The following is a 13,213-nucleotide window of genomic DNA, read 5'->3' on the forward strand; positions in this document are numbered from 1 at the left end:
TCGGGGCGTAAAAGGGAACTCGAATAAGTTTAACTCCAAACTCTCATTTTCTTTTAAAGATTCAATCTTTATTCATTAAAAAGTTCTAGTGACAAAATTAGTACCTTGATTGAGGTATTTTCATTCAAGGATTCAATCTATGGTCATTAAAACACTCTTCGCGACTTCTTAGGGAACTCGAATAGGTTAAACTCAAAATTCTCATTTTAAATCAAAGATTAAATCTTTATACATTAAAAAGGTCCATTGACATAATAGGTACCTTGATTGAGGTAATTTCATTCAAGGATTCAATCTTTACACATTAAAACACTCTCCGTTACGTCAAAGGGAACTCGAATAAGTTTAACTCAAAACTCTCATTTTCTTTCTAAGATTTATTCTTTATACATTAAAAAGGTCTAGTGACATAATTAATACCTTGATTAAGGTATTTTCATTCAAAGATTCAATCTTTAGACTTTAAAACACTCTTCGCCACTTCATAAGGAATTCGAACAAGTTAAACTTAAAATTGTCGTTTTCTTTCAAAGATTGAATCGCTATACATTAATAAGGTCTAGTGACATAGTAGTTACCTTGATTGTGTTAATTTCACTCAAAGATTCAATCTTTACATTGGTAGCTTGATTGAGGAATTCTCATTCAAAGATTCAATCCTTACTCTTTTAAACACTCTTCGAGACGTCAAAGGGAACTCGAATAAGTTTAACTTAAAACCCTCGCTTTCTTTTAAAGACTCGATCTTTACCCGTTAAAAAGGTCTTGTGACGTAATTGGTACCTTAATTGAGGTATTTTCATTCAAAGATTCAATCTGCAGTCATTAAAACACACTTCGCGACTTCATAGGGAACTTGAACAAGTTTTCCTCAAAACTATCATTTTCGTTCAAAGATTCAATCTTCGTAGATTAAAATTGTCTAGTGACATAACTGGTATCTTGATTGAAGTAATTTCATTCAATGATTCAATCTTTTGTCCCTAAAACACAATTCACGACTACATAGTGAACTCGAAGAAGTTGAACTCAAAACTCTCATTTTCTTTCAAAGATTCAATCTTCATACATTAAAATGGTCTAGAGACATAATTGGTACCTTGTTAGAAGTAATTTCATTCAAAGATTCAACCTTTGCTCATTAAAACACTTTTCGGGACGTCAAAGGGAATTCGAATAATTTTAACTCAAAACTCTAATTTTCTTTCAAAGATTCAATCTTTATACTTTAAAAGGTCTAGCGATATAATAGGTACCTTGATTGAGAATTTTTCATTCAAAGATTCAATCTTTTCTCATTAAAATACTCTTTAGGACGTCCAAGGGAATTCAAACAAGTTTAACTCAAAAATCTCTCTCTCTTTCAAAGATTAAATATTTGTACAAAAAAAAGGACTAGTGACATAATAGGTACCTTGATTGAGGTCTTTTCATTCAAAGATTCAATCTTTAGTTATTAAAACACTCTTCGCGACTTCATAGGGAACTCGAATAAGTTAAACTCAAACCTCTCATTTTCTTTCACAAATTCAATCTTTGTACCTCTTATTCAAAGATTCAGTCTTTTGTCATTAAAACACTCGTCCCGACTTCATAGGGAAGTCGAATAAGTTTAACACAAAACTCTCATTTTCTTTCAAAGATTCAATCTTTATACATTAAAATGGCCTAGTGACATAATAGCTACCTTAATTGAGATAATTTTATTCACTGATTCAATCTTTACTCATTAGAACACTCTCCGTGATCTCAAAGGAAACTCGAATAAGTTTAACTCAAAAGTCTCATTTTCTTTAAAAAATTTAATCTTTATACATTAAAATGGTTTAGTGACATAATAGGTACCATGATTGAGGTGTTTACATTCAAATATTCAATCTTTACTCGTTAAAATACTCTTTGGGACGTCAAAGGGACCTCGAATAAGTTTAACTCAAAACTCTCATTTTCTTTCAAAGATTCAATCTTTATACATTAAGAAGCTCTAATGACACAATAGGTACCTTGATTGAGGTATTTTCATTCAAAGATTCAATTTTTAGTCATTAAAACACTCTTCGCGACTTCAAAGGGTACTCGAATAAGTTAAACTCAAAACTCTCATTTTCTTTCAAAGATTCAACCGTTATACATTAAAAAGGTCTTGTGACATAATAGGTATCGTGATTGAGGTAATTTCGCTCAAAGATTCAATCTTTACTCATTAATACACTCTTCGTGACGTCGAAGGGAACTATTATAAGTTTAACTTAAAACTCTCATTTTATTCCAAAGATTTAATCTTTATACATTTAAAAGGTCAAGTGACATAATAGGCACCTTGATTGAGGTATTTCCATTAAAGGATTCAATCTTTAGTCATTAAAGCATTCTACGAGATTACGTTAGGAACTCAAATAAGTTACACTCGAAACTCCCTTTTTCTTTCAAAGATTCATTCTTTATACATTAAAAAGGTCATGTGGCATAATCGGTACCGTGATTGAGGTAATTTCTTTCATATATTCAATCTTTACTAATTAAAACACTCTTCGTGATATTAAAGGGAACTCGAATAAGTTTAACTCAAAACTCTCATTTTCGTTCAAAGATTTAATCTTTGTACATTAAAATGGTCTAGTGACATAATAGGTACCTTGAGTGAGGAATTTTCATTCAAAGATTCAATCTGTACTCATTTAAACACACTTCGGGGCGTAAAAGGGAACTCGAATAAGTTTAACTCCAAACTCTCATTTTCTTTTAAAGATTCAATCTTTATTCATTAAAAAGTTCTAGTGACAAAATTAGTACCTTGATTGAGGTATTTTCATTCAAGGATTCAATCTATGGTCATTAAAACACTCTTCGCGACTTCTTAGGGAACTCGAATAGGTTAAACTCAAAATTCTCATTTTAAATCAAAGATTAAATCTTTATACATTAAAAAGGTCCATTGACATAATAGGTACCTTGATTGAGGTAATTTCATTCAAGGATTCAATCTTTACACATTAAAACACTCTCCGTTACGTCAAAGGGAACTCGAATAAGTTTAACTCAAAACTCTCATTTTCTTTCTAAGATTTATTCTTTATACATTAAAAAGGTCTAGTGACATAATTAATACCTTGATTAAGGTATTTTCATTCAAAGATTCAATCTTTAGACTTTAAAACACTCTTCGCCACTTCATAAGGAATTCGAACAAGTTAAACTTAAAATTGTCGTTTTCTTTCAAAGATTGAATCGCTATACATTAATAAGGTCTAGTGACATAGTAGTTACCTTGATTGTGTTAATTTCACTCAAAGATTCAATCTTTACATTGGTAGCTTGATTGAGGAATTCTCATTCAAAGATTCAATCCTTACTCTTTTAAACACTCTTCGAGACGTCAAAGGGAACTCGAATAAGTTTAACTTAAAACCCTCGCTTTCTTTTAAAGACTCGATCTTTACCCGTTAAAAAGGTCTTGTGACGTAATTGGTACCTTAATTGAGGTATTTTCATTCAAAGATTCAATCTGCAGTCATTAAAACACACTTCGCGACTTCATAGGGAACTTGAACAAGTTTTCCTCAAAACTATCATTTTCGTTCAAAGATTCAATCTTCGTAGATTAAAATTGTCTAGTGACATAACTGGTATCTTGATTGAAGTAATTTCATTCAATGATTCAATCTTTTGTCCCTAAAACACAATTCACGACTACATAGTGAACTCGAAGAAGTTGAACTCAAAACTCTCATTTTCTTTCAAAGATTCAATCTTCATACATTAAAATGGTCTAGAGACATAATTGGTACCTTGTTAGAAGTAATTTCATTCAAAGATTCAACCTTTGCTCATTAAAACACTTTTCGGGACGTCAAAGGGAATTCGAATAAGTTTAACTCAAAACTCTAATTTTCTTTCAAAGATTCAATCTTTATACTTTAAAAGGTCTAGCGATATAATAGGTACCTTGATTGAGAATTTTTCATTCAAAGATTCAATCTTTTCTCATTAAAATACTCTTTAGGACGTCCAAGGGAATTCAAACAAGTTTAACTCAAAAATCTCTCTCTCTTTCAAAGATTAAATATTTGTACAAAAAAAAGGACTAGTGACATAATAGGTACCTTGATTGAGGTCTTTTCATTCAAAGATTCAATCTTTAGTTATTAAAACACTCTTCGCGACTTCATAGGGAACTCGAATAAGTTAAACTCAAACCTCTCATTTTCTTTCACAAATTCAATCTTTGTACCTCTTATTCAAAGATTCAGTCTTTTGTCATTAAAACACTCGTCCCGACTTCATAGGGAAGTCGAATAAGTTTAACACAAAACTCTCATTTTCTTTCAAAGATTCAATCTTTATACATTAAAATGGCCTAGTGACATAATAGCTACCTTAATTGAGATAATTTTATTCACTGATTCAATCTTTACTCATTAGAACACTCTCCGTGATCTCAAAGGAAACTCGAATAAGTTTAACTCAAAAGTCTCATTTTCTTTAAAAAATTTAATCTTTATACATTAAAATGGTTTAGTGACATAATAGGTACCATGATTGAGGTGTTTACATTCAAATATTCAATCTTTACTCGTTAAAATACTCTTTGGGACGTCAAAGGGACCTCGAATAAGTTTAACTCAAAACTCTCATTTTCTTTCAAAGATTCAATCTTTATACATTAAGAAGCTCTAATGACACAATAGGTACCTTGATTGAGGTATTTTCATTCAAAGATTCAATTTTTAGTCATTAAAACACTCTTCGCGACTTCAAAGGGTACTCGAATAAGTTAAACTCAAAACTCTCATTTTCTTTCAAAGATTCAACCGTTATACATTAAAAAGGTCTTGTGACATAATAGGTATCGTGATTGAGGTAATTTCGCTCAAAGATTCAATCTTTACTCATTAATACACTCTTCGTGACGTCGAAGGGAACTATTATAAGTTTAACTTAAAACTCTCATTTTATTCCAAAGATTTAATCTTTATACATTTAAAAGGTCAAGTGACATAATAGGCACCTTGATTGAGGTATTTCCATTAAAGGATTCAATCTTTAGTCATTAAAGCATTCTACGAGATTACGTTAGGAACTCAAATAAGTTACACTCGAAACTCCCTTTTTCTTTCAAAGATTCATTCTTTATACATTAAAAAGGTCATGTGGCATAATCGGTACCGTGATTGAGGTAATTTCTTTCATATATTCAATCTTTACTAATTAAAACACTCTTCGTGATATTAAAGGGAACTCGAATAAGTTTAACTCAAAACTCTCATTTTCGTTCAAAGATTTAATCTTTGTACATTAAAATGGTCTAGTGACATAATAGGTACCTTGAGTGAGGAATTTTCATTCAAAGATTCAATCTGTACTCATTTAAACACACTTCGGGGCGTAAAAGGGAACTCGAATAAGTTTAACTCCAAACTCTCATTTTCTTTTAAAGATTCAATCTTTATTCATTAAAAAGTTCTAGTGACAAAATTAGTACCTTGATTGAGGTATTTTCATTCAAGGATTCAATCTATGGTCATTAAAACACTCTTCGCGACTTCTTAGGGAACTCGAATAGGTTAAACTCAAAATTCTCATTTTAAATCAAAGATTAAATCTTTATACATTAAAAAGGTCCATTGACATAATAGGTACCTTGATTGAGGTAATTTCATTCAAGGATTCAATCTTTACACATTAAAACACTCTCCGTTACGTCAAAGGGAACTCGAATAAGTTTAACTCAAAACTCTCATTTTCTTTCTAAGATTTATTCTTTATACATTAAAAAGGTCTAGTGACATAATTAATACCTTGATTAAGGTATTTTCATTCAAAGATTCAATCTTTAGACTTTAAAACACTCTTCGCCACTTCATAAGGAATTCGAACAAGTTAAACTTAAAATTGTCGTTTTCTTTCAAAGATTGAATCGCTATACATTAATAAGGTCTAGTGACATAGTAGTTACCTTGATTGTGTTAATTTCACTCAAAGATTCAATCTTTACATTGGTAGCTTGATTGAGGAATTCTCATTCAAAGATTCAATCCTTACTCTTTTAAACACTCTTCGAGACGTCAAAGGGAACTCGAATAAGTTTAACTTAAAACCCTCGCTTTCTTTTAAAGACTCGATCTTTACCCGTTAAAAAGGTCTTGTGACGTAATTGGTACCTTAATTGAGGTATTTTCATTCAAAGATTCAATCTGCAGTCATTAAAACACACTTCGCGACTTCATAGGGTACTTGAACAAGTTTTCCTCAAAACTATCATTTTCGTTCAAAGATTCAATCTTCGTAGATTAAAATTGTCTAGTGACATAACTGGTATCTTGATTGAAGTAATTTCATTCAATGATTCAATCTTTTGTCCCTAAAACACAATTCACGACTACATAGTGAACTCGAAGAAGTTGAACTCAAAACTCTCATTTTCTTTCAAAGATTCAATCTTCATACATTAAAATGGTCTAGGGACATAATTGGTACCTTGTTAGAAGTAATTTCATTCAAAGATTCAACCTTTGCTCAAAGGGAATTCGAATAAGTTTAACTCAAAACTCTAATTTTCTTTCAAAGATTCAATCTTTATACTTTAAAAGGTCTAGCGATATAATAGGTACCTTGATTGAGAATTTTTCATTCAAAGATTCAATCTTTTCTCATTAAAATACTCTTTAGGACGTCCAAGGGAATTCAAACAAGTTTAACTCAAAAATCTCTCTCTCTTTCAAAGATTAAATATTTGTACAAAAAAAAGGACTAGTGACATAATAGGTACCTTGATTGAGGTCTTTTCATTCAAAGATTCAATCTTTAGTTATTAAAACACTCTTCGCGACTTCATAGGGAACTCGAATAAGTTAAACTCAAACCTCTCATTTTCTTTCACAAATTCAATCTTTGTACCTCTTATTCAAAGATTCAGTCTTTTGTCATTAAAACACTCGTCCCGACTTCATAGGGAAGTCGAATAAGTTTAACACAAAACTCTCATTTTCTTTCAAAGATTCAATCTTTATACATTAAAATGGCCTAGTGACATAATAGCTACCTTAATTGAGATAATTTTATTCACTGATTCAATCTTTACTCATTAGAACACTCTCCGTGATCTCAAAGGAAACTCGAATAAGTTTAACTCAAAAGTCTCATTTTCTTTAAAAAATTTAATCTTTATACATTAAAATGGTTTAGTGACATAATAGGTACCATGATTGAGGTGTTTACATTCAAATATTCAATCTTTACTCGTTAAAATACTCTTTGGGACGTCAAAGGGACCTCGAATAAGTTTAACTCAAAACTCTCATTTTCTTTCAAAGATTCAATCTTTATACATTAAGAAGCTCTAATGACACAATAGGTACCTTGATTGAGGTATTTTCATTCAAAGATTCAATTTTTAGTCATTAAAACACTCTTCGCGACTTCAAAGGGTACTCGAATAAGTTAAACTCAAAACTCTCATTTTCTTTCAAAGATTCAACCGTTATACATTAAAAAGGTCTTGTGACATAATAGGTATCGTGATTGAGGTAATTTCGCTCAAAGATTCAATCTTTACTCATTAATACACTCTTCGTGACGTCGAAGGGAACTATTATAAGTTTAACTTAAAACTCTCATTTTATTCCAAAGATTTAATCTTTATACATTTAAAAGGTCAAGTGACATAATAGGCACCTTGATTGAGGTATTTCCATTAAAGGATTCAATCTTTAGTCATTAAAGCATTCTACGAGATTACGTTAGGAACTCAAATAAGTTACACTCGAAACTCCCTTTTTCTTTCAAAGATTCATTCTTTATACATTAAAAAGGTCATGTGGCATAATCGGTACCGTGATTGAGGTAATTTCTTTCATATATTCAATCTTTACTAATTAAAACACTCTTCGTGATATTAAAGGGAACTCGAATAAGTTTAACTCAAAACTCTCATTTTCGTTCAAAGATTTAATCTTTGTACATTAAAATGGTCTAGTGACATAATAGGTACCTTGAGTGAGGAATTTTCGTTCAAAGATTCAATCTGTACTCATTTAAACACACTTCGGGGCGTAAAAGGGAACTCGAATAAGTTTAACTCCAAACTCTCATTTTCTTTTAAAGATTCAATCTTTATTCATTAAAAAGTTCTAGTGACAAAATTAGTACCTTGATTGAGGTATTTTCATTCAAGGATTCAATCTATGGTCATTAAAACACTCTTCGCGACTTCTTAGGGAACTCGAATAGGTTAAACTCAAAATTCTCATTTTAAATCAAAGATTAAATCTTTATACATTAAAAAGGTCCATTGACATAATAGGTACCTTGATTGAGGTAATTTCATTCAAGGATTCAATCTTTACACATTAAAACACTCTCCGTTACGTCAAAGGGAACTCGAATAAGTTTAACTCAAAACTCTCATTTTCTTTCTAAGATTTATTCTTTATACATTAAAAAGGTCTAGTGACATAATTAATACCTTGATTAAGGTATTTTCATTCAAAGATTCAATCTTTAGACTTTAAAACACTCTTCGCCACTTCATAAGGAATTCGAACAAGTTAAACTTAAAATTGTCGTTTTCTTTCAAAGATTGAATCGCTATACATTAATAAGGTCTAGTGACATAGTAGTTACCTTGATTGTGTTAATTTCACTCAAAGATTCAATCTTTACATTGGTAGCTTGATTGAGGAATTCTCATTCAAAGATTCAATCCTTACTCTTTTAAACACTCTTCGAGACGTCAAAGGGAACTCGAATAAGTTTAACTTAAAACCCTCGCTTTCTTTTAAAGACTCGATCTTTACCCGTTAAAAAGGTCTTGTGACGTAATTGGTACCTTAATTGAGGTATTTTCATTCAAAGATTCAATCTGCAGTCATTAAAACACACTTCGCGACTTCATAGGGAACTTGAACAAGTTTTCCTCAAAACTATCATTTTCGTTCAAAGATTCAATCTTCGTAGATTAAAATTGTCTAGTGACATAACTGGTATCTTGATTGAAGTAATTTCATTCAATGATTCAATCTTTTGTCCCTAAAACACAATTCACGACTACATAGTGAACTCGAAGAAGTTGAACTCAAAACTCTCATTTTCTTTCAAAGATTCAATCTTCATACATTAAAATGGTCTAGAGACATAATTGGTACCTTGCTAGAAGTAATTTCATTCAAAGATTCAACCTTTGCTCATTAAAACACTTTTCGGGACGTCAAAGGGAATTCGAATAAGTTTAACTCAAAACTCTAATTTTCTTTCAAAGATTCAATCTTTATACTTTAAAAGGTCTAGCGATATAATAGGTACCTTGATTGAGAATTTTTCATTCAAAGATTCAATCTTTTCTCATTAAAATACTCTTTAGGACGTCCAAGGGAATTCAAACAAGTTTAACTCAAAAATCTCTCTCTCTTTCAAAGATTAAATATTTGTACAAAAAAAAGGACTAGTGACATAATAGGTACCTTGATTGAGGTCTTTTCATTCAAAGATTCAATCTTTAGTTATTAAAACACTCTTCGCGACTTCATAGGGAACTCGAATAAGTTAAACTCAAACCTCTCATTTTCTTTCACAAATTCAATCTTTGTACCTCTTATTCAAAGATTCAGTCTTTTGTCATTAAAACACTCGTCCCGACTTCATAGGGAAGTCGAATAAGTTTAACACAAAACTCTCATTTTCTTTCAAAGATTCAATCTTTATACATTAAAATGGCCTAGTGACATAATAGCTACCTTAATTGAGATAATTTTATTCACTGATTCAATCTTTACTCATTAGAACACTCTCCGTGATCTCAAAGGAAACTCGAATAAGTTTAACTCAAAAGTCTCATTTTCTTTAAAAAATTTAATCTTTATACATTAAAATGGTTTAGTGACATAATAGGTACCATGATTGAGGTGTTTACATTCAAATATTCAATCTTTACTCGTTAAAATACTCTTTGGGACGTCAAAGGGACCTCGAATAAGTTTAACTCAAAACTCTCATTTTCTTTCAAAGATTCAATCTTTATACATTAAGAAGCTCTAATGACACAATAGGTACCTTGATTGAGGTATTTTCATTCAAAGATTCAATTTTTAGTCATTAAAACACTCTTCGCGACTTCAAAGGGTACTCGAATAAGTTAAACTCAAAACTCTCATTTTCTTTCAAAGATTCAACCGTTATACATTAAAAAGGTCTTGTGACATAATAGGTATCGTGATTGAGGTAATTTCGCTCAAAGATTCAATCTTTACTCATTAATACACTCTTCGTGACGTCGAAGGGAACTATTATAAGTTTAACTTAAAACTCTCATTTTATTCCAAAGATTTAATCTTTATACATTTAAAAGGTCAAGTGACATAATAGGCACCTTGATTGAGGTATTTCCATTAAAGGATTCAATCTTTAGTCATTAAAGCATTCTACGAGATTACGTTAGGAACTCAAATAAGTTACACTCGAAACTCCCTTTTTCTTTCAAAGATTCATTCTTTATACATTAAAAAGGTCATGTGGCATAATCGGTACCGTGATTGAGGTAATTTCTTTCATATATTCAATCTTTACTAATTAAAACACTCTTCGTGATATTAAAGGGAACTCGAATAAGTTTAACTCAAAACTCTCATTTTCGTTCAAAGATTTAATCTTTGTACATTAAAATGGTCTAGTGACATAATAGGTACCTTGAGTGAGGAATTTTCATTCAAAGATTCAATCTGTACTCATTTAAACACACTTCGGGGCGTAAAAGGGAACTCGAATAAGTTTAACTCCAAACTCTCATTTTCTTTTAAAGATTCAATCTTTATTCATTAAAAAGTTCTAGTGACAAAATTAGTACCTTGATTGAGGTATTTTCATTCAAGGATTCAATCTATGGTCATTAAAACACTCTTCGCGACTTCTTAGGGAACTCGAATAGGTTAAACTCAAAATTCTCATTTTAAATCAAAGATTAAATCTTTATACATTAAAAAGGTCCATTGACATAATAGGTACCTTGATTGAGGTAATTTCATTCAAGGATTCAATCTTTACACATTAAAACACTCTCCGTTACGTCAAAGGGAACTCGAATAAGTTTAACTCAAAACTCTCATTTTCTTTCTAAGATTTATTCTTTATACATTAAAAAGGTCTAGTGACATAATTAATACCTTGATTAAGGTATTTTCATTCAAAGATTCAATCTTTAGACTTTAAAACACTCTTCGCCACTTCATAAGGAATTCGAACAAGTTAAACTTAAAATTGTCGTTTTCTTTCAAAGATTGAATCGCTATACATTAATAAGGTCTAGTGACATAGTAGTTACCTTGATTGTGTTAATTTCACTCAAAGATTCAATCTTTACATTGGTAGCTTGATTGAGGAATTCTCATTCAAAGATTCAATCCTTACTCTTTTAAACACTCTTCGAGACGTCAAAGGGAACTCGAATAAGTTTAACTTAAAACCCTCGCTTTCTTTTAAAGACTCGATCTTTACCCGTTAAAAAGGTCTTGTGACGTAATTGGTACCTTAATTGAGGTATTTTCATTCAAAGATTCAATCTGCAGTCATTAAAACACACTTCGCGACTTCATAGGGAACTTGAACAAGTTTTCCTCAAAACTATCATTTTCGTTCAAAGATTCAATCTTCGTAGATTAAAATTGTCTAGTGACATAACTGGTATCTTGATTGAAGTAATTTCATTCAATGATTCAATCTTTTGTCCCTAAAACACAATTCACGACTACATAGTGAACTCGAAGAAGTTGAACTCAAAACTCTCATTTTCTTTCAAAGATTCAATCTTCATACATTAAAATGGTCTAGGGACATAATTGGTACCTTGTTAGAAGTAATTTCATTCAAAGATTCAACCTTTGCTCATTAAAACACTTTTCGGGACGTCAAAGGGAATTCGAATAAGTTTAACTCAAAACTCTAATTTTCTTTCAAAGATTCAATCTTTATACTTTAAAAGGTCTAGCGATATAATAGGTACCTTGATTGAGAATTTTTCATTCAAAGATTCAATCTTTTCTCATTAAAATACTCTTTAGGACGTCCAAGGGAATTCAAACAAGTTTAACTCAAAAATCTCTCTCTCTTTCAAAGATTAAATATTTGTACAAAAAAAAGGACTAGTGACATAATAGGTACCTTGATTGAGGTCTTTTCATTCAAAGATTCAATCTTTAGTTATTAAAACACTCTTCGCGACTTCATAGGGAACTCGAATAAGTTAAACTCAAACCTCTCATTTTCTTTCACAAATTCAATCTTTGTACCTCTTATTCAAAGATTCAGTCTTTTGTCATTAAAACACTCGTCCCGACTTCATAGGGAAGTCGAATAAGTTTAACACAAAACTCTCATTTTCTTTCAAAGATTCAATCTTTATACATTAAAATGGCCTAGTGACATAATAGCTACCTTAATTGAGATAATTTTATTCACTGATTCAATCTTTACTCATTAGAACACTCTCCGTGATCTCAAAGGAAACTCGAATAAGTTTAACTCAAAAGTCTCATTTTCTTTAAAAAATTTAATCTTTATACATTAAAATGGTTTAGTGACATAATAGGTACCATGATTGAGGTGTTTACATTCAAATATTCAATCTTTACTCGTTAAAATACTCTTTGGGACGTCAAAGGGACCTCGAATAAGTTTAACTCAAAACTCTCATTTTCTTTCAAAGATTCAATCTTTATACATTAAGAAGCTCTAATGACACAATAGGTACCTTGATTGAGGTATTTTCATTCAAAGATTCAATTTTTAGTCATTAAAACACTCTTCGCGACTTCAAAGGGTACTCGAATAAGTTAAACTCAAAACTCTCATTTTCTTTCAAAGATTCAACCGTTATACATTAAAAAGGTCTTGTGACATAATAGGTATCGTGATTGAGGTAATTTCGCTCAAAGATTCAATCTTTACTCATTAATACACTCTTCGTGACGTCGAAGGGAACTATTATAAGTTTAACTTAAAACTCTCATTTTATTCCAAAGATTTAATCTTTATACATTTAAAAGGTCAAGTGACATAATAGGCACCTTGATTGAGGTATTTCCATTAAAGGATTCAATCTTTAGTCATTAAAGCATTCTACGAGATTACGTTAGGAACTCAAATAAGTTACACTCGAAACTCCCTTTTTCTTTCAAAGATTCATTCTTTATACATTAAAAAGGTCATGTGGCATAATCGGTACCGT

This window comes from Cornus florida, unplaced genomic scaffold (assembly GCF_030987335.1).
Source record: "Cornus florida cultivar Cherokee Brave unplaced genomic scaffold, ASM3098733v1 CherokeeBrave_3.0.0_Hap2_scaffold_1, whole genome shotgun sequence".
In the NCBI taxonomy this organism is placed as follows: domain Eukaryota; kingdom Viridiplantae; phylum Streptophyta; class Magnoliopsida; order Cornales; family Cornaceae; genus Cornus; species Cornus florida.